General features: G+C 42.5%; 1 long non-coding RNA gene across 8 annotated transcripts; it reads right to left on the reverse strand.

Moving 5' to 3' along the window:
- Window positions 1-4,250: 4,250 nt before the first annotated feature.
- Window positions 4,251-8,738, reverse strand: LOC124666790. 8 transcript variants are annotated; one of them, XR_006991036.1, is made up of 7 exons: window positions 8,622-8,738; window positions 8,373-8,536; window positions 8,124-8,244; window positions 7,391-7,491; window positions 6,995-7,051; window positions 6,785-6,893; window positions 5,856-6,562 (listed from the first exon to the last, which is right to left on the reverse strand). It is a non-coding gene; the product is annotated as an uncharacterized LOC124666790 (long non-coding RNA). The 8 variants fall into 8 exon arrangements; XR_006991034.1 differs by adding an exon at window positions 4,251-5,044 and having other exon boundaries at window positions 6,441-6,562; window positions 6,785-7,491; XR_006991031.1 differs by adding an exon at window positions 4,251-5,044 and having other exon boundaries at window positions 6,408-6,562; window positions 6,785-7,491.
- Window positions 8,739-21,712: the final 12,974 nt, after the last annotated feature.

Below are 21,712 nucleotides of genomic sequence, written 5' to 3' on the forward strand. Positions count from 1 at the left end.
AGATGGACCGCAACCGCTACTTCGCTTCCGCTATGTGTTTTGTAATATGATCATTAGATCAACTGTGTTGTATTAAGACTGGATCATGTGATCCTTTATTTGTAAGACGATTATGGTATGTAATGAATGATGTGTTGTGATATCAATCTATTATGTCTCGCAAAAAGAATATTCCTGGGATTGCGAGGTACGGCATAATAGGCATCTGGACTTAAAAATCCGGGTGTTGACAGTATCAGCATCCTCAAGCTTAACTCCTGCTCGTCCTCGAGTAGGTAAGTGATAACAAAAATAATTTTTGAGGTGACATAAAGCCAACACAATCTTGATCAAGTTATTGTAAAAGCATTTGTGAGCTGGGATCAAAGTATTCTAAACATAGACATGATAGATATTATTCTAACAATAGAACTTAGCAACTATGTTATAACATGAGAAGTAACTCAAACAAAGGATCACGAATAATTGTGCATTGAAAGCAACTGTTTATTTTTTAGCATAAGAAAACATAGCAAAGTGGTACTCAACTAGTCCTTTATGGAGTAGCAAAACATAAATGCCAGAACACCTTTAAAGTTCAAAGGGTGACTAGATACAAGTAATTTGAGAACAAGCAATATCATAATCATGAATCAATCAATAATAAATTTTGGGACTATGCACATTATACTCAGAATGACAACTATGTTCTCTTAATTGGTGCATAAAGCAAAAAGATGAAGACTCAACATAAAAGTAAAAGAAAGGTCCTTTGTAGAAGGAAGCAAAAGTAACAAGTTTTATAAATCTTCCAAAAAGTATGGTACTCATTAGCTTTGAGCTCTCATTACCCCTATCATAAGCATCATGAATGGTTAAAGTTAATGTGAGTGCAAATATGAGTTATATGCTTGACAAATCACAAGTTGAAAATCTCGTGCCCCTTGAATACGAGTACCTAAACCTCATGCTACTCAACTTAGATCCCAAATAAGTTATTGTCATTGTAAGCATACATGTATCATTGAGAACGCCAACGGGGTAACTCCTTCCCCATGATATAGGAGCATTCCCATACCAAAATGATAAGACAAACAGACAATGAGCATCTCAAAAATCCTTTTATTTACTATAGGCATAGCTTTTTATTAAAGATGCGTCATAGAATGCTCACTATGGTTCGCTGTAAATTTCCACCATGAATGATGCATGGCTTAAGTTGGCCGCCCAGGCGTTTCTCTAACATATATACAAACTCTATGGACTTATATTCTCCATTTTATTTCACACCGCTAGGCATGCATAAACAAAAGAACATGATATCAACTAAATAGGAATAAGTGAGATGTTGAAAGCGTGCCCCATGAAAGCATGGTTGTGCTAACTCCCAGCTCGTAATTTGCAAGCATTTAATGTTCATAAGATAGTCACAATGGTTCAGGTTTATTAAGTGTAAGAAAGTAAATGTGCCATAAAGTTCGTGAGAGCTTTACTAACTAATTTTCTCATGACAAGGTTTAATTTGGAAGATGTATAGAAACATGATGAATATACTTGGAATAGCAATGATGCTAGTAAGTAAATATGGTGGACATATTGGCAAACTTTAGTTTTTGGTGGTTGGATGCACGAGTAGAGCTCATACTCAGTACAGAAGGCTAGCAAAAGACTGGGAGCGACCAACTAAGAGAGCAATAATGGCCATAATCATGCATAGCGACAAAATATTATTAATCAAAGCATAAAGTGATATTACAAGTTAAAAACTAAATGATCATAGAGGCTTTAGTTGACTGGTTGTAGTCATAACATGGTATAAACATGTGCCAAGTCAACCCAATAAAGCATTAAAGCAGAATACCACAATATTATGCTTTGTATGATGGAAACAACACATGATTCTTTCAATAGCACATTATGCTTTTAGCTACTTAAGACAAGTCATGCTACAACAATAACTACTAACCATATGATAAGAATAACATCCAACATGACATGCCAAAGTCTATACCACAGTCTGGACAAGCTTTCTTTTGCATCACTATGAGAATGAAACATTTTACTCGTCTCCAACACCAATCAACTTATTTGAAACAACTCTCATAGATAATAATCAATAAAGACCAGAGATGTAAACATACATAAATAAAGAAAACTAACAAGCTCTGAACTAAATATGAGTGGAAAACCAAGAGCTAAACGCAGTACTGGTAAACTAGAACACTCGCAGAACAATAAGAGCGAAAACTAGACCATTCTATGCAATTAAAATGGAGTGTGCCATTCTCCAAAACAAATATGTTGGGATCCAATCATATGCTACAGCACAAAACAGAACTAAACTGAAAACAAAAATAAAGACACTCCAAGAACAACACGTAGTATATGATGCAATAAAAATATAGGCGTAGAAAGATGACCTGATGCTTTATTGATAAAGAGGGGATGCATTGGGCATCCCAAGCTTTTGACCGTTTGTACCTCTTGGATATTTCTTGGAATGATATGGGCATCTCCAACCTTGATCTTTTGTCCTACGTTATCTCATCGCTTTATTCTTCTCTGCCTACACTTAAATTCCTTCATACAAAATTTCACACAATTCTTATTAGCAGCATTAGTACAATCAAAATAACAACACTTGGGTTCAGTTCTAATATATATCAAACATCCATTAAAACATTAGCTACTGTAGCAAACTTCTTCAAAAAGTTCTTTCCTCAAAAGAACTCAAAAATAAAGAGATTAAGAGGCAAATGCAAATAGTGGCAGCAATCTATCAAACAGAACAGCAGGTAAAGATCGAATTTTTAGAAAATCTTCTGTTGCTCAGATCGAAAAGTGTTCAACTAAGGAAAGTTAGATAATAACCTGGGCATATGCACAAAAATTGGCAGCTCAAAATTTCATTATGTCTGGAAATACGAATTTTTATGGTGACAACACATAATCTGTTTTCAGGACAACAACTTCCTCAAATCTTACTTTCTTCCTATTAGAGTCTATTCTTGGCACAAAAAAATGATAAGAAGAAGTTATTACAGAGGAAATAACTTCCAAGACTCAACAAAATAAAAATTACAGAAATAAACATGGGTTATCTCCCAAGAGTGTTTTTCTTTAACGCCTTTCAGCTAGGCGCAGAAAAATAGCTAGCATGCCTTCATCCCCGGCGCGCTCTCGAGCCCGCTCGGCGCGGCGTGTCGCCTACTACTTCGACCACATCAACTACGACAACGTATCCCTCCTTCCGAGCGTCTTCCCGGGCTCAACGACGACAACGACCAAAACACCATCTACCTCACCTACGTTCTCCAAGGCGGCTAGATCACACACGACACCATCGACCACAACAACAACGGCTTCATCGATATCGGCATCAAGGGCTACACCACGTCTCCGGCTTCTTCTCCAGTCGTACCGTCCGCGTCACTACCGATCCGACTGAGGGGGGTGTTAGAGTGCATTACGTATTAGCTATATTTGGTAGTTTAAAATTGTAACCTAGATCTATCTCTACTAGGTTTCTTGTCCTCCAAATCTTCTCTACTGTATAAACAATTAAACAGCCCAAGAGGCTCAATGTAATCACCAATTACCGCATATCAATACAAGCAATATTTCCGCAATCTATCAGACTAGTTGCCTCAGTTGAACACAGTGCCGGCTCTTAACTGTATACATATAAGTGTTATTTTGGCTTTGAGTTGATATTTATATCTCCTTTGTAAGTTTTTGTAAATAATCTAATAAAGAAAAGCTATGTGGGATGCAGAGGCTAGGTCTGTGCTCGCATTTCGAAAGAAAAAAAAATACAAGTGTTATGTGGCATGGAATAATTTCGTTTGCCCTTGCAGAACAAAAATGGCTCTTCTTTACAATACTAGGTAGGAAAGCGCGGCTTGCCGCGCGCTTGCCCGCCTACGGCGAGCAAGCATATGAGAAAAAAATGTTCCATAAAAAGTTAAATTAAAAAACATGATTTTACAATACAATAGGCAGTACAGGATTCACGTGTAATTGCATAATACATGAAGTATATATAAACCTGGGTAGATGGTTCAGTGAAAATACTATCCAAATACAATCATAGAGGGCCAAGTTTGGGTACACAGTGTAGTTGTTCCACTACCATAGCTTTCATGAATGAAAAATAGATTATTCAACAAAAAAAACACAATGGTAAATGACTTGACCAACTTCCAAGCTTTCCCCAGGCTTTCCATGCTTTCCCTTCTCACTGCCCCTTCCAAGCTCTCCCCTGGCTACAAAAAATAACACTGAAACATCTTACAAATAGCAGTGGCGACTTTGTTTAGTAAACAAAAATAACATGACCAATCTCTAGAAAAGAGACAGTAAAGCAATGAAGCAAGGTTCCACATAGCATGGACCGCAGAAATAATTAACGCTGCCCAATTACAATCTTATATCAAAAATGAAATTGTATATCTAGATGCAATGGAGGAAGAGTAGAGTAAGCTCACATTTAAACAGTGAAGTGTAAAATCTAGGATGTACATACTTTGGCTTATTTATTGCTCATCAAGATAGACATCAGGTAATGCACATGGAGAAAACATTTGCATTTTACAGAACCAACTATCAGGCATGATCAGAACCTATCAGTTCACATCTAGCAAACATATTGTATGTGTGCCTTGGAAACTACAGACCTGGAGCTGCCATCTAGTTCTTATATATACAAAAAATGGAAGTTGTTTGTGCATGAATGCATTTAAATAGTTTCGAATGTACCCAGAATCATGTAGATACATTGTTGCATTGAGTTTCACTACTGGGTCATTCGTAACACAGTTACCTATAAATTTGTATTTCTTCACAGAACCATACTAAGTTAAAGTGACCTCCAACATTAGCTTTCCAAGAGTTTTAAACGATTTACAAGACAGAATACCAAGACAACTTTTAATGCAGTGCGAATAAAGATGTGAAATCTTGCAGGTAGATTTTCAATGCCAGGATAGTTCGCCTAGTCATATCTATTTCAAGCTCAGGCAGAGGATCAGCTCGCCATATATTTGGTCCAGAGTATGATGGGTACCTGCAGATTAAAAGCACAATTAGATATCACAGAAAAATAGTAATATACAGAGTGGACAACTAATACTACAACTCAGCGGCAGTTAGCAATGTTACAATTATAAAAATACAGGGAGGATTTATTTTGTCTTTTCCATCAAAATTTCTTAGAATAAGTAGATACACACAAGATAGTAGTACCACAAAGAAGAGCCGCATTTAGATAGTTAATTTGGAGTGAGATCTCACCAACAATATTAGACTTGGGGCAATCTCATAGAACTAAATATTATCAGTTAACCGAGGTATATTACTATATTCTATACCTACTTAGAAGGGAACCATCATTAGTCGGGACATCCAAAACTGAGTTACCATAGTAGGAAAGTTTAAATATGTCTACTTAGAAGGGCACCATCATTATTTAGAAGGGCACCTATTTTAAGGCTGTTGTATAACAACCCTATACGTGTAAGCCTCTTCTAGGAACCAAACACAGGTCCAGATCAAGACGAGTGTATCTTCAAACGGACATAGATGAAAGACACGAATTAGTAGATTTCAAGATACGACTTATATGTAATAAAAGGTACTGGAGCGACTTTGTCATGGTTAAATGAAGGCAATATGACAAATAAGATCAGGGGGCTATCAATAGACAACGTGGCATGGCACAAGCCCAAGTCTAAGCAAGTGTCAATATGAAATAAATAATTGGAAGCAAACTACAAGCCAGAAAAATGGCATCTAAGGATAATTCCTGCAGCCCTACTTTGGTCTGACATACAAATCTCACCTGGCCACCTCCCATTTCTGCATGACAACTCCCCATCATATCATTTTTGCAGTCAACATATAGATAAGAAAACCTCTGAAATGTCGTCAATATAAGAAGGTCCATCAGGTGCAAGCAGCCTAGTCTATATTATTTCTTAGAAAAACAATCCTCCTTGGTGCTCAATATATGATCAACTAATATATGTTTCAAAGTAGATGTGTATCCCTCTGTTCTGCAAATGTTTTAGCCTTTGCCATCCTCATCACGAGGATTGTTTTATATCTACTCAGGAGATCAGCTCTCTGGCTGAATTAATTTTCACACCGATATTTTTACTTGCAAGATGAGATCTCTGGTTGAATTAGTGCATGTCGTCCATAATTGGATAGAACCTCAATTAAGAGGACAATATACTTCATTTACAAACATATACAAAAACTCATATGATGATGCCAGCGTTTCATAGACAGGATATATGATGCATTAGGTGGCAGGAAACTTAATTAAACTTATATCTCTGCAGGCTAATGTCACTACCACCAGAAAGCAAATGGGCAGAATCGGTAGTAACAATGATAACACATAGCCATCAACATAATATTATTACCAATAAACAGGGGTAGACATGAGTAGTAAGCACCTGCCTGGGACCAATGCAAGCAACTCTCTGTCTACACTCTACATAGGCTGCAACATCATTCTCTAAATGAGAGCGGATTAATCTGAGCTGCATCTATACATGTAGCTATCAGCAGGTCTCCCCTGTACCAACAAAAAAGTATATGGTAATAGTCACACTTTAGACCGACAGATCTGGCACATCAACAACCAATTACTGCATATTTAACGAAAATAATAATGCAGAGACGGCATATGCCTGTTAAAACTACGATTCTTTGAACAAGTGGGTAGAACAAAAACAAATCTGCCCAGCATTAGGTAACACCAAAAATGGCGATGTCTATGAGCGATTAAAATCTGAACCTTGTAGTCTTCAATACCATATGGCCCGTCATAGCATCATGTATATGCCAATCTCGACGCATTCCATTTTTACCATGAGGACCAGCTCAAGTACCTCAACAATTCACCTCTGCAGAACAATGAAAACCAAATTAAACCAAAGAAAAGTAAACCCTTTCAGCAAGATAAACCAAAATAAAAGAATTTTCAGTAAATTTTCTCAATACCCACGTGAACACAAATTTGCAAGCTTTGGTCTGAAACTTCAGAGCCATACTGTTGTATTCACTGAACACTTGAAGTTAGTAACTTAGTATAAATAGCAAAACAAATATTCGAGCAAAGGCGCAGATAGGCAGTCACGGCAACACGGTCCGTTCATCGCCGGCCAAAGGAAGCAGAAAGATAAGGAGCAGACATGAAAGAACACAACAAAGTTCCTGTGATATTACCACATTATCTAGCATGGTCTTCAGAGTTCAGGTTAAATCTAAAAGACAGAGTATATGCTAGCTATTGCCATAAGTGTAGTATCGCCAGCCATATTTCCAAGTGGCACACAAATGAATGGATTGGAGTTCTGCTTAATGTGTAGATAATCTAGTAGATCCAGCTTTAAGAGCTTACAAAATAAGGCATTGTTCTAGTCATGCTGAAAAAGGACTATGTAGTTGTTCGGCTCCTCCTCATGCCCTTGCTGCAGTACATGGCTATTTCCTACTGCCATCCTGCAAAAGAGGGAAGTTAACTATTTTTTTAGGTGGCCAAACAATAGTGTATTATACATTTGAAGTTGAAACAACCAGAATCCATGATATAGAAAACTCGCAAAGTCATGGTCCATTCAAACAAAGTCCCACAAATTCATAAAGCATACAGACATGTCTCTGTTGATAAATTTAACTAAGATTCGTTTAAGGTGTTAATTATTTACACAACAATTGTGATGGAGTAATATGTTAACAACCCTTGTTTAACTTGACCACGAGCACACATGTCTGTATTGATATATTTAGTACAGTTGTATTTTATATCATGCCAACATGGTGTAATTAGTACTTACTGCTGTAATTTTGCTCTTAGACTGAAACCGATGACACACATTCTGCTGTAATTTTGCTCTTAGACTGAAGCCGATGACACATTTTGAGCAATACTTTTTGTGAGGTGATGCACAAACAATATCCCAGCAATCTGCCAATGACAATCTCTCTACTCTAGGATATAGGACTACAAATCTGTAAATAGTAGCATGCACCTGCAGGTTGCAGACACTAAAAGTAGGACATATGCCAATGACATCTGCAACAGCAATAGCATAATTATATATGCAAGCATAAGCCAAGCACCAAGAACTTACGACTGTCGTCCTCCTTGTCAATGAGCAAGCCTGTGACTGCAGAACATCTCCACCTTGGTTCATGGCCTCGCGGTGTGGCCTTCACTCAAACCCTGGCCGGCAGTCTGAGGAACCCTGAAACCTGCATCCAAGCCAATCTCAGTAGCAAAACTTGATGTATCTAACAAATGCATCAGAGGTCCTAAAAATTAAAATACATGTATGTAGGAAAAATCGCTGAAGAAAGAGAGGGGACGGTTGTGTCCTTACTTGAGAGGCACGTGCCCACAAAAGAATCTGCCAAAAATCGCTGAAGAAAGAGAGGGGACGGTTGTGTCCTTACTTGAGAGGCACGAGGGTCCTCGTCGGCGGCTCCTTCTGGTCGCACAATCCAGCCAACCATGGATCTTCGCGGCTGCCGTCCCGGTCGCCACCTGATCCATTCGGGAGAGAGAGGAGGTGAGAGAGGAGAGAGAGAGGGGTAGCAGGGATGGGAAACGGAGAAGGCAGGAGGTGTACCTGTCGGCCTCCATGGATCCCGAAACCACCGACGAGGTTGAGCTCCTCGCGCCCCACGAAGAGCGGTGAGGAGGCCGCTGTGGTCGCCGCCGGCTGCCCTCAGTCGCGGACCTCCACCTAGCCCCCTCCTCTCCCAGCCCCGCGCGAGAATCACACCCCTATGGCCACGAGGGCCGCGAGAGCGAGCAGGGGCCTCCCCGACCGCCGTCCTGTAGCGAGCGCGTCTTGCATGGTCGTCGTTGTCCTCGATCCAAAGCTCTGGCGGCTGGCGGCGGCTAGGGTTTGAGGATAGGGAGGAGGAGAAAGAGGGAGAGGAGGGGAACGTGAGGGATAGGGATGGGGACGGGACCTGGGGTTGAGCAGGGAGGGAGAAGCCATGGCCGGTGATGACCGGCCTGCCCCGTACCCGGCGACCACGGGCGAGCCGCCACGCTCTCCTCTCCACAGTGACGAAGAAGAAAATGAGATGTGAAATGTCAAAAATACCCCTCTCGGACAAGCAAAACAACAAGTGACGCCACCGCGCGTTACTGTTTGGCTTACCTCTTTCGGGAGCCGCATGAAGCTGCCCCGCACACACGCTCTCTGACCGTCTGGGCTCGCGAAAGCAGGCCCTGTAATCAGTGGCTGCGTTGGTAGACTTTCAGGTGTAAATGGATTCTTCCGAGCCGAAAACGAATGGACGGTTCGGACCACGTGAGCAGTGGCTACAGTTCGATCCGACGGCTGAGAGCGCTCGATCGGGAAAACTGACGGCCAGCGCTTGTCCACATCAGAAGATCCGACGGCCACGATCTAGAGAGTCTGGATTGCCTCAGTTCCCCGCCAGAATGTTTAAAAGAGATGGTTCGTTGGCGCAGTATGGCATGAAGCACATGCGTTCCTTCGCGCGCCAACACCTGCAGTGCCGGCATCCTTCCTGAGGCGATGGCAAAGGTCGCTGCGCAGGCTTGCACGAGCATCCCAAGTTCCCAACCAACCGCTCGAGTGCCACGCACAATGGTTTTAGTGCTTAAACCATATGTGAAGCAACGTACCAGTATTTCAGCTATTGTACCATACAAAAATTTCTTCCTATTTACACAGGGTTTACTGTGCTTGAACGAACCTTGGATGATTAAGAATTATGCCATTATTTCAGCTATTCCACCACCTTCGTTGTGCCGACTTATAATGTGAATATACCAGTTGTAGAAAGGTGATTTCCTGTGAGTGGTGCATACTTGTGATAGTTTGAGATCAGATGTGTAGCTCGCAATTTCATATATGAAGAATACAACTGCAGCTATTTCTGTGTAGCCTGAGTGAACTCATATTCTGAATTGATATACTTTATCATCCATTACTGATTGATCTTTTGCTCAGTTATAAGAGCGTGATTTTAGCACCCAGGGATAGCATGTATCACATTCCAATGCATGGTTTTTGCTGTAACATGCTGTCTTTTTTTCCCTTTGCACTTTCTGGTTGTGAAGTGGTGGAAAAAGAGTGTTGCGCCAACTGTTCTTACATATCTGAACGCTCGTGTCTGGAAAACTGTACGTAGAGAAGTTTTCGTCCATATTCTCACTCGACCAACACAAGGCAAAATCTGCCGTGAGGAAATTAAAGCCTGCTGAACATAGATCTTGAGCAAACCCGAGAAATATATTGGCTGTGCCATCGAAAATATTGTGAATTTTGCTGCAAGTCCATAAAAAATAAAAAGTGCATTGAGTTCACTAGTAATGCAAATACAATTAGATTGTAAATACCAGCAGCCTGCTGGAATTTTGGGCATTTCACTGGTAGAAAAAAGGCCAATAATCCCGGTTGGCAACTGCCATTAATCCCGGTTGCACAATCGGGATTAAATATGCGGGACTAAAGCCCCCCCCCCTTTAGTAGCGGTTGCTTACGAACCGCGACTAAAGGCACATCCACGTGGGTGCCAGCCGTCCGTCGGGGCGGAGAACCTTTAGTCGCGGTTCTCCTGGCCAACCGCGACTAAAGGCCGCGGCAGGTTTAGGGTTTTAGTCCCCCTCCCCCCTAAATCTGGTTTCTTTTTAATTTGTATTGTTTTATTTCTTTTATATTTTATTTTGTGTTTTATTTTAATTTTGAAGGAGTTTCGCATATTCTACGCTACTATATACATGCATAATGCATATGAATGTACAATTTCAAACAAGTTTAAAATTAGAACCAAGAAGAATTCAATAGGAATATACAATATATATTCAATCTCGGATGACCATATACAATTTCGAAACAAGTTTCCATACATCATTTACGGCATCAGAAGTTCTACATCCTTGTAATAGTGTTATCCTTTAGGATGGAGGACTTCCCTCATCAAAAATCCTGCTAGTTCCTCTTGAATTGGTCGGAATTGAGCTTCTGGACTAAGCATCTTCCGCAAGTTATTCCTCTTGACGTTGTTATCCAACGGCTGCCGCTCAGAGGTGTATCTCCGGATGAACTCACAAACATAGTATCCACATAGATTGGTCCCCGGTGGCTGAACATCCCCAGACAGTACCTTTTTAAATTCTAGCTGTTTTTTGAATTCACCGACCGTTTCATCTGTGAACCGTCTCCAAACCCTACAGGGCAAAAAAAATTAAATTAACAAGGGAGTTATTAGTTACTTGATATTAAGAAATGAATGAAAGAGTCCGATCGATATAGAGCGCAAATGATTGAAAATAATTACTTTTGCATCATATGTCTCATGTTGACCCAAAGCTTTGGATACATATTCAGAGAGTCCATGACGAGAACTCTAGAGGTGTGAAATTCAATTATGAGCAGAATCCAGTGGAACCTGCGGACACGATACATGCACAACTCATCGATTAGACATACCATGCATGGAGTAAGCAAAGGAGAATGTGCTCAAGATAGAAACACTCACCCAAAATGGTAAGGAAATAGAATTTCACTTTTGAGCTGCTGCTTTGTAAGAAAATCAAACAGGTCTTGCTCCACGTCGGCGGGGTGTCTTTCTAACACATATCCATTAACGATTTGTGGGTCAATGAACCCAACATCATGGATGTTCCTTATTCTGCATTCCCTAATCTTCATTCTGCATAATAGAGTACACAACAATATAGTTAGGACAATATATATATAGTGCGGGCAATGAACGAGATGGGGTAGAAATAAATGACTTACAGAACGTAGCAACTGATGATAGATTTGTCGAGCTCGCGCTAGATTGAACAAGTTGGAACAATTCACTCGGATGAACTGTTACATAGTAATGTTTGAAGTGATGCTCATGTCTAACTTCCGCATAAATATATTCTTTGCCGGCGTTATTTTTTATGTAACCCTTGTACCAACGTAGCAGATTTTGCATTTGTGCTTGGTAGATCCTCTTCCTGCGCAGGCTCGACGAGAGGCCCATTCGGCACATATGTAATTGCTACCTCACTCATTAGCGCCTCCTCAAGGCCTAACACTGCACGAAGAGTCATACCGATCTCGTTCGATGTGCTTCCGCATCTGCTATGATAGTGGGGTCCATTAGTTCAGCATCCGGACCGGCGGCTTTCACTATGAGCGGGGGGATCGATTGTTTATTTTGTTCACCGAGCTGGGCAACTTGTTTCCCGCTTTTTTTACTTTCTTTTTTCTCCTCCTCCAAGGCTTTCTTCTCCTCCTCCGCCAAGTATTTCTTCTCCTTCGACATGAGTGCTTTCCTACGAAGTTCACGTCCATAGTCGTCAGGCATATTCTTCTCGGCTTGGGACGGTGTGCTCACAAATGACTTAGCCCACTTCTTTTCCTTCTCAGAAAATATTGGCTTGGGCTCACGCTCTCTTTTCGCCTTCATATCCGCCTTCCATTTCTCATACTGAGCAGCCGCGGCCGCGTCAGTTTCCTCGACACTACGTTCCCAAGGCCTTCGGAGGAGAGGCTTCAGTGATGGCTCCGGTACCTTTGTGGTCTTAGGTACATAAGGGTCCGGGTTAATAGTCCAGGAGGAGGTTGCCTTGCTGTCCGCCTGCTTCCGCTTCTTTGCCGGAGGTGGATTGGGGGGCGGCGTACCCGTCGGAGGAGGACTGGGGGGCGGCGTATGCTTACCCGCCGGAGGTGGATTGGGGGGCGGCGTCGGCTGACATGAAGGAGGTGTAGGTGAACCACCACCACCACCGCCACCACCACCACCACCGGAGGGGGGAGGACTTGTTGGCCTTGGCGCTTCGCCTGGAAACTTGATGAACTTCTTTTTCCATAGAATGAACTGGCGCTTGACATCTCCAAGTCTTTTCTCCCCTTCGGGTGTGGCTATGTCAATCTCCAGGTCCTCAAACCCTTGGACTATGTCTTCCACCGTGACACGAGCATAACCATCTTCAATGGGGTTGTTGTGGTGGAGTGCTCCAGGTATACAGGGTAAAGCAGTGCCCATGGCTACCTTCATGGAAATGTTCCCCATTGGATAATGCAAATCACATTGTTTCATCTCCTTTACATCGTCCACGGGGTAGCGAGGAGGCTCCGGTGCAGTAATAACGATCGTCGATGCATTAGCACCGGCAGGGCCGGCAAGGGTGCATTAGCATCGGCCCGGCGGGGCCTCCGTGGAAGCCACGCTCGCTTCTCCGTCGTCGGCTTCCGATATCCGGCGGATGATCTTCATGTGTCCCGCTGCTCGATCTTTCTTGTACTAGTACATGTAACATATTCTTCATCTCATTGAGTTCCGATGCCAAGTGCGCCACAACATCTGCATCCCGATCCGTCTTTCTCTTACGGCTTCTGTAACTGTACGGGTCATTTTCCTGGGAAAACCCTACTTTCCACGGAATGGCGCCTTTGCCTCGTACACGTCCTCCGTGTTCGGGATTCCCGAGGGCAAATGTCGGCGCGTCGTTCTCTCTGTTGAACCTGATCTTCCCCTCTTGAGCTTTGGTCATTGCGTCAATAAGGGCTTCGGTGGGTTTAAACTTTGTCTGCCGGTGAACACACTCCCCTGTCACCGGGTCTAGCGATCCGCCATGCCCGTACCACCAGCTTTTGGCCCTTGGGTCCCATCCCTCTGTACCTAGAGGGATTCCTCGCTGCCTCAGGTCATCCTCCATCTTCTGCCACTTAGGCTCCGAAAGGCGGTATCCTCCTGGCCCCATAATATGATTGTACGTTTTCTTAGCTGCATTTACCTTATTTTTTTCCGATATGGCCTTGAACTGCTCCGATTGCTTTTTCCTCACAAATTCGGGCCAATCATCTTTCAACTTCTCATACTGTCCTTTGATATCCGGAGTCTTCCCCTTCTTGACATATTTATCCGCTAAATTTTTCTTGTAGGTCCGGAATGCTTCGGCCATCTTCTGAAGAGCGAACTCTTTGACTACCCTCCTCCTCTGACGTCCCCCCTCTACCTCGTTCCCCTGTTCATCGTATTTGTTGTATTCGGAGGTAGAATGAAATGCTCCATAAGCTTTCTCCAAGCATTCCTTTTTCGTTCTCTTGCTCGACAAAACCGAAACCAACACGTGCCTTCACTAGCTCATGCCATTCTCGGACGGTGATCGGGACGTTGTCTCTAACAACGACTCCGCATTGGTTGATGAACTTGGTATATGTCGCTTCGGGCTCCAGCGGCCTGCCGGTTGCACTGATAACATCGATGTTAAATGTTACTCCTTGTTTCAGCGTCTTAGTTTTGCCACGCTTTGTCTTCACCGATTTTTTTGACGATCCGGCCGAGGGCTAAAATAAGAAAGAGAGTCGCGTTAATACACATATTTATTCAAATCGGTAAATTTGTATCACCAGAGGAGCTCAATGTATATATATATACCTCGCCGGAGGTGGTTGCTAATTGCTTATCTCCATCGTCGTTTGTCGACGGTTGACCTCCATCGACAGTGTCCGCTCCTTCGTCATCACCTTGTTGACGACCTTCGCCTTCACCGTCAAGGTTCAGATAAGAAGAGACATACTCTTCTTCATCTTCTTCGGTCAGCACATAATTAATGTCGCTGTTTATGATGCCGAAAAGATGTGCCTCAGCTTCCGCATTATAGTTTTCCCTAATCGGGTCGGCTCTATCGTCCGCCATATGTGTCACTCCTGAAAACATGTAGTAATTAAAAACTAATTATATTAAGTAAAGAAGCAGGCGGTGGCGGTGGCAAAAGGGGGGCGGTGGTGAAAGGGCGGTGGCACCGATGGTGAAAGGGCGCGGCGGCGGTGGCGGTGGCGAAAGGGCGGTAGTGCACCGCCCCCTCGCCGCCCCCTCCGATCCTCTCTCTCTCGTAAAAAAACAAAAAAAACCTGGCCCGCGCGTATACGGAGGGGGCGGCGAGGGGGCCCCCTCTCGCCGCCCCCTCCGTATACACGCGGGGTCGATCGGTGCGCCCTCCGTATACATTGTTTTGTTAATAGCGTAATTATAATTAACATATGCTCACATCAAGTTTTACGGGTTTTTTTTAATTATCAAGTTTTACGTTTTTTGTTAATTATCAAGTTTTACGGTTTTTTTTGTTAATTATCAAGTTTTAAGTTATTTTACCGTTTTTGTTAAACTAATTAAGTAGTTAAAATTAAAAAGAACAAAAAACACAAAAAAAAGAAAAAAATCCGGCCGGCCCTCTCCCTCTCTCCTTCTCATCGATCCCTCTCTCTCTCTCTCTGTGTCCCGGCGGCCGGCCTCTCCCAAGGCATCCCCTATTCATCAACCAACATGAGGTTGTCTCCTTCAAATTCAATATTACCCATCCACATGTAAGCATTGTATATAGTTGCTTTTATTATCTTTGATTTTATCCTATTTAGTTTTATTAGGTTCTTTATTTGATTCTTGTTTCTTTGTTAGTTTCACTTATAATTGGAAAACAACAACAACAACAAGAACAACAAAAAAAGGGGGTTTGAGAGCTCCATCAAATAATCATGCCCATTTTAAATGGCTATAAAGAAAGAGCTTTATGGGAGACAACCCAATATGTTTATATTTCGTTATTTCATCGCTTTGTTGAGTCTTGGAAGTCATTACTACTGTAATGACCTCTCCTTATCATGTTTGTTTTGTTTTTGTGCCAAGAATTGCCTCTAATGGTAAGAAAGTGGTATTTGGGAGATTTACAATCTTGTTTACTGTTTCTGGTTCGTCACGAGAAAAATCGCCAAAATCACCAGAACGTAAGTTTGAGCTGCCAATTTACGAGCATCTTCCCCAGGTATTTATCTAACTTTCACTAGTTCAGAGTTTTTCGAGTTACGCAGCGTAACTATTTTTAAAAAATCAATTTTTACGAACTGTTCTATTTTGATAGATTCTTGCACTCGTTTTGCATTTGCATCTTTTTGCCCACCTTTTTGAGTTCTCTTGATCAAAGAACCTTATTGAAGTCGTGCTACAGTAGCTAATGCTTATTAAAATGCTTTTCATATGTCATACTGAACTTTATAGATTTGATTAATATTATGATTGCACTAACGCTGCTAATGAGATTTGTGATGAGTTTTGTATGAAGGAAGTTTTCAAGTGTGGGAAAGAAGAATGATGAGATGAGATGAAGAATGGACAAAAGCTCAAGCTTGGGGATGCCCATGTCACCCCAAGATATATTCAAGAAGTACAAGCGTCAAAGCTTGGGGATGCCCAAGGCATCCCCTTCTTCATCAATAAAAATATCGAGTCTTGTTTCTGTTCACTATATTTTTATTGCTTCATATACTATGTGTTATTCTTGGAGCGTCTTTATTTTCTCGTTTTGTATTTTATTTTCAATAAAGTGGGCACCATCATACCATGTTTGTTTGGGAGAGAGACACGCTCCGTTTTAATTGTATGAACGCTCTAGTTTTCACTCTTATTGTTCAACGAGCGTTTTATTTTTGCTAGTACTCGCATTTAGCTCGGTTTTTCACTCCTATTTTGTTCGGAGCTTGTTAGTATGCTTCGAGTTATATATGATTAGCTCTCTGATCTTTAATGAATATTATAAATGAGAGTTGTTTCAAATAAGTTGATTAGTGTTGGATACGAGTAAAAAGGTTTCATATTAATAGTGATGCAAATGGAAGATCTCCTCTGATGTTTCAATTGGGTTGAATTGATCATTTAGTTTATACTTTTAATATCACCATATGCTTTAATTAATAAGTTTTGTCGCTATGCATGATTATGACCATTATTGCTCTCTTAGTTGGTCGCTATCTTTGTTTTTGCTAGCCTTCATTCTGTACTGAGTATGATCTCTACTCGTGCATCCAACCACCAAAAACCAAAATATGCCAAAAGTGTCCACCATACCTACCTATATGTGGTATTTCACCGCCACACCAAGTAAATTTACATGTGCTACCTTTAAAACCTTCAAATAATTCCTTGTTTTTTGCAATACATAGCTCACGAGAAAGTAGCCTAAAAAAATATTGTGGTGAGGAATATGTCACTTATGTATCTTAGTTCTTATAAGCTGATTGTTGTGTGGCAATCATGTTGACATGGGGACACCATCATCATATTTTTGATAAATATCATGTGAGTTACTATGCATGTCCGTCTTGTCTGAAGTAAAGGAGATAACCATGATAAAAGGTTAGAGTATGCATATTGTTAGAGAAGAACATTGGGCCGCTAACCAAAGCCATGTTTACATGGTGGAAGTTTCAAGCATGGACATTAAAACCTCAAAAATCTCTTATGAGAAATTTATGTTGCCAAAAGCTTTAAGCTTAAAGAGGAGTCCATTTGTCTATTGTCCATGTTGTCCCGGTATGGATGTCTAAGTTGAGAATAATTAGAAGCGAGAAATCCAATGCGAACTTTCTCCTTAGACCTTTGTACAGGTGGCATGGAGGTACCCCTTTGTGAAACTTGGTTGAAACATATGTAATGCGATGATAATCCATGGAAATCCGAGCTAATTAGGACAAGGTGCGGGCACAATTAGTATTCGATGCATGAGGCTTGCAACTTATAGGAAGTTTTATACATAACCTATATTACTTATTGCTACCGTTGACACAATTGCCTCTCTTAAAATTTTATATCTTTATGTTTTCAAAATCAAAAGCTCTAGCACATGTTTAATCTCTGCTTCCCTCTGCGAAGGGCCATTCTTTTACTTTTATGTTGAGTCTTCATCTTCTAAGTTATATGCACCGTCTTATGAGAGCATAGTTGTCATTCTTAGTTCTATGTGCATGGTCCCAAAATTATTATTGATTGAATCATGAATGTGTTATTAATTATTCTTAAATTATTTGTATCTAGTCATCCTTTGAACTTTGAAGGTGCATGTCACCTTAAAAATTATTCTTTTTATCACTTACCTACTCGAGGACGAGCGAGGAGTTAAGCTTGGGGATGTTGATACGTCGCAAACGTATCTATAATTTTTGATGTTCCATGCTTATTTTACACCAATTACTATATGTTTTAAGGGACTAACCTATTAATAGTTGCAAAAGTGCACAAGTTCTTGGTTTCAACTTTGTTGTGCAGGAAATAGGCAAATATGGAAGGAAATAGCTCATTATGGTGAAATCTGGAATTTCCCGGAATCTGTTCCTGCTGAACACTTTTCAAAGATCGCTTCGAAACTCCATCAAAACGACGTCCAATGGAAAAAATCGTAAACTACAAAGTTGTAGAGAATTTCAAGCCGAACAATTTCGACATCTTATTCGTCCAAAACGGACAACGGATGCATCCGGCAGAGCAGAATTACTGCGGAGGTTCGTGCAGTCTCGGGACTCCGAAAGTTGGTGACGTATTTGACACAAACTCTTTCCATACCTCGATATTTCGGCCCAGCCACGAGTTGTGAGGCTCATGAAGGACAGAGGGGAGTCCTAGGAAGGTTCTAGAGGTGCCCAAGAGCCCTTGGATCAAAGGGGCATCCATCCCATGGCCTAGATTGCATCTCCAACACTATATATTGATGGGAAACCCTATTTTTGGAGGCCCCCAAGCATTGTCACGAAAATCCTCCTCCTTGGCAGCAGCCAAGGAGGGGGAAACACTCATCTACACCAGCACCAACTCAAGGAAGAAGAAGGCTAAGGGGCGGCGCTCCCCATGATGCCGGCGGCGGGGGAAGGAGTCCCCCGCGCCGCCGGCGCCGCCCACGACTCCGGCTCCCGGCGCTCCTTGGTGAGCCCTCCAATGTCTTCACCGCCATCTCCATCACCAACTCCTCATTGTATTTAGTGGTCCATCCTCTCACAAACCTCTGTACCGCCCTATGTAAACATGGTGTTTGATGCTATAAGTTATAATCCTATGATCTATGTCATGTTACCATAGTTTATTTGTTCTTTGATTGATTGGTTGTTTCTCTTTGGTTCATTAGAGTTGTATGTTGATATGTTACCGTCCTTGGTGCCCATTATATTTGTGCGCGCATGGATCAAGCACCATAGGGTTGGTAGTACTTGTATACTAGAAGGGGAAGTTCTGCCGGAGTGACAGAAACCTAAGGACGCGAACCGGGTAGTTGCATGTATGGGAGTAAGAGGACCATTTACTTAAGGCTATGGTTGGGGAAACCTTAATGCTTGCTACTATTTACGGATGTTTGCTAGCACGCCAATCATATAGTACTTGTAATCCCGGAGGGAGAGCATGTATATTTAGCCTCTCCTACATAGAAAGCTGCATCAAAGACATTGAACCCAAGATCTTCACTAATTGATCTTGGACAAAGCCACCACTATTACCACCACCTTTCCACACTCATGGTACTGTTAGTTTAGTTTATTTTATTGCTGCAACACTAACATTTATTCCGTGTATTTTATTGTTCTGCAAAGTCACCTCTCATACCCGTTATCGCTCTAGTTTTATTTCCTAGATATTGCAAACACTTAGTGTGCGTAGAGTTGTATCAGTGGTTGATAGAACTTGAGAGAATGTTTATCCTACCTTTAGCTCCTCGTTAGGTTCGACACTCTTACTTATCGAAAACGCTACACACGAACCCATATACTTGTGGGACATCATGCGTCCACGCACGCGTCCTTATCCTGCCGACAGCTTTAGTCATGGTTGCACCCTCCAGCCGGGACTAAAGCTTACCCAAACGTCCTTATCCCACCGACAGTTTTCTTAGATGACACAAAAACCACATTTAGTCCCGGTTGCACCCACCAGCCGGGACTAAAGCTTACCCAGACGTCCTTATCCCACCGACAGTTTTGTTAGATGATACAAAACCACCTTTAGTCCTGGTTGCACCCACCAGCCGGGACTAAAGGTTAGATGACCAGCTCTGGATTCCTCTTCTTCCCGCCATTTCTTCCTTGTCTTCCCGCCTCTTTCTTCCCGCCATTTTCTTCCCGCCTCCTGTCTTCCCGCTCCCATTTTTCCCGCCATTTCTCACTACATATATGTAGCCCGGCTTGGCCAGCATTATCACATCTCACCAATCTCTCATCACTCTCTCATGGCTTCCACCGTACCCACTCTAACCTACCGACGAGTGGAGGAGCTTTGCGCCTCGAACTACCCTTGCCCACCGGGCTACCGCGTCCCCGCCGGTTGGAGCCTAAGCGCCGGAGGCGTGCCGGTCCCTCCCGTCCCTCGGGGTACCGCGCGCCGGCGGCCATCACGAACCACTACTACCTCGACCTCACGCCGGAGCGAGCGGATGAATCCCTGCCGGCATCCCGATAACCAGCATACTTGGGACGCCTTCTTCATCAATCGGCGTGAGAGGGCGCTCGCCGGGTATGAGGAGGACGGTCCGCCTCCGGGAACTTCCACGAGGCCGGCCGTCGGCTATGGTGGTACGGCCGGACTCTGCAGAGCGTCATGGACTACATCACGGCCGGTGATATCCCCCGCCTGCGCTACCCTCAATTCGAGCCACGAGCGCCGCCCGACGATAGCGACGACGACGGCGACAACTTAGAAGGCGACGACTACCAGTACAACGGCGGCGACTATGAAGACTACGAGTATGCATATTATACGCCTAGGAAGGAGTATGACTAAATCACTCCAAATTTCATGCATCATCAGTGGTATCTCGAATCAATCAAATCATTCGAAAATGGACACCAAACACATCACGGATAATATAATTCACATGATCCATTCAACAAAGTTTGGTACAATAAATTATTACACATCATTTCTTCCCTTGTGTCTCTGCTTGCTTACGATTGTGTCGTATCCATGGAGCATCCTCATCATTTAACTTAATGCTTGGGTCGGTGTTCACTTTGAAGGGCGGAATTTCACCAAACATATTATAATCTTCTGACATGTCTGTCTTGTCCTCCACTCCCACAATGTTTCTTTTCCCTGAAAGAACAATGTGGCGCTTTGGATCATCGCATGATGTACTGATCGTTTTCTTATCTTTCCGTTTCCTCGGTTTGCTAATCATGTCCTTCACATAGAAAACCTGAGCGACATCTTTGGCTAGGACGAATGGTTCGTCAAGGTAACCAAGATTGTTGAAATCCACCATTGTCATTCCGTATTGCTGGTCCACCTTTACCCCACCTCCTGTTAGCTTGAACCATTTGCACCGGAACAAAGGGACCTTAAAGGAGGGTCCATAGTCAAGTTCCCATATCTCCTCTATGTAACCATAATATGTAACCTTTCGCCCATTCTCGGTTGCTGCATCAAAGCGGACAGCACTGTTTTGGTTGGTGCTCTTTTTATCTTGGGCAATCGTGTAAAATGTATTCCCATTTATCTCGTACCCTTGGAAAGTCGTTATAGTCGAAGATGGAGTCTTGGCCAACATGTACAGCTGATCTCCAACATCATTGTCATTCATTAAATGTTTTCTCAACCAACTGCCGAAAGTCTCCATGTGGGTCTTTCTAATCCGGGATTCTGGCTTCCCCGGGTTGTCCGAGCGTAACATATTCTTGTGTTTCTCAAAGTACAGAGCCACCAAGCTGGAATTGGTCAGAACTGTGTGGTGTGCTTCAGTCATACAATGGTCGTCCATACATATCGTTGATTTCCTTCCGATCGTGCCTGTCGTTGCCTAATCGACGGTACCTCGGAGGAGGGATCCTCACGAGAGGGAGAAGAAGTAGGGGCCATAGGGCGGAGTGCACTCGGGACGGTGGTACGCGATTTGCCCAGCTTCGGAACACCTGCAGGATGGAAA

This window comes from Lolium rigidum, chromosome 6, assembly GCF_022539505.1.
Source record: "Lolium rigidum isolate FL_2022 chromosome 6, APGP_CSIRO_Lrig_0.1, whole genome shotgun sequence".
In the NCBI taxonomy this organism is placed as follows: Eukaryota; Viridiplantae; Streptophyta; class Magnoliopsida; order Poales; family Poaceae; genus Lolium; species Lolium rigidum.